Below are 1,478 nucleotides of genomic sequence, written 5' to 3'. Positions count from 1 at the left end.
CCTCGACCGCCCAAAGCTCTCCTGCTACCTCTGCCATTCCCGCCTCCCCACCTCGCTCCTCTCTTGAGCCACCACGCTTCATGGCCGACTTCATCCCGCTTGCTAGCTCGGACTCCGACGTGGAAGCTAAGCTTTCACCCATCCCTCCCTCCAACCACCGTGTCTTCTCTTTCCCCGAGCAAACCGAGGCAGTGGAGGTGGCTGCGGGTGCGGCCGTGGAGGAGGAGGAGGACCCGTATGAGGTTGAGTTCGAATCGGGGGAGTAATCCACCGATTCGGATGCAACCGAAACCTTGTTCCCACAATCCCCTCCACGCCATCACTGGGCTTTCTCCAATGTTTTCATGCCATTCACACCCTTGGAGCACTTCCAAAACCTAGCCTACGCCATTGTGAACCCTCCACACCCCTCCCCCCAAGCATGCATCCATCGGGCCCTCCACGCTGGAGCGGACATCCCTCCCGTTGCGATTCGCGCGTCGTCCTATGGGTCTGGGCTTGTGGTTTTCGGCTCAGCGTACGAACGTGAGATTTCCCTTCTGTTCAGCCCTTTCAACTGTCCCATCAACTCAGTTGAGCTCGTTCGCCATGAGGACACTGAGAATAGGTTCATCTTCCGCCTCGGCACCATCTCCGCCTTAAACATAGAAGACTTTCCCATAGAATATTGGTTCACCCCCACCATAGTTAACTCTATTGTCCCTTTCGCTTGTCCCATCGAAGTTGACCCAGTTTGCCTTACTGTGAGTTGACTACTCTGCGGTCCTCATCTCGGTCAAGAGCCGTTCCCTCACTGATGTCCCTCACTCCATCCCAGTCCACGGCTTCTCTGGCCTTATAAGCCCGCCCTAGTTGTACTGAGAAAACATTTTGGTAATCTAGCTGCATGGAGACAGAGTGTTATGTGATTTATATTCTTTCAATTGCTTTGCTGCAACCTGAAGAATCTGTAATGATAATGGCTGTCAGGGGTTTGGGCTTCATCCAATGGTAGCAGCTGTTACTGCTGAGCGTGTCATCCTAATTAATGTGATTGATGTCACTTTTTAGAGAAGAATCGAGATGACAGTATATCTACAGTGTTTGTGATAGTTCAGATGATGAAGGTGACAGGGAGATACTTGATGGATATATAGCTCATTGTATGGCCCTCTTTCTAAACAGACGGATGACTCATCATGGGTATGTGGGGCTGTAGCAGAATATATATGCTCAGTTTCTTTTCTACACCCATTTTTTGACTCTGATGAATAAGCAACAGAACTCAAACACGCTTAATAATCATACATAACTCTGAACATCTATGGTCTATGTTGTTACGCCTTGCTGTGTTTGTACACGGTTAAGTGTTTTTAATGGGTCTACTAGTTGTTCACTGTCATGGTGCAAAATCACGTGGTAAGCCCATGACGTACGTGGTTAACTATGTTCTGATTCCTGACAAGTAGTAATTGCCACTCGCGAGGATATATGACTTT

This window comes from Triticum dicoccoides, chromosome 2B (genome assembly GCF_002162155.2).
Source record: "Triticum dicoccoides isolate Atlit2015 ecotype Zavitan chromosome 2B, WEW_v2.0, whole genome shotgun sequence".
Classification (NCBI taxonomy): Eukaryota; Viridiplantae; Streptophyta; class Magnoliopsida; order Poales; family Poaceae; genus Triticum; species Triticum dicoccoides.
Note: the sequence above shows the minus strand (reverse complement) of the source record.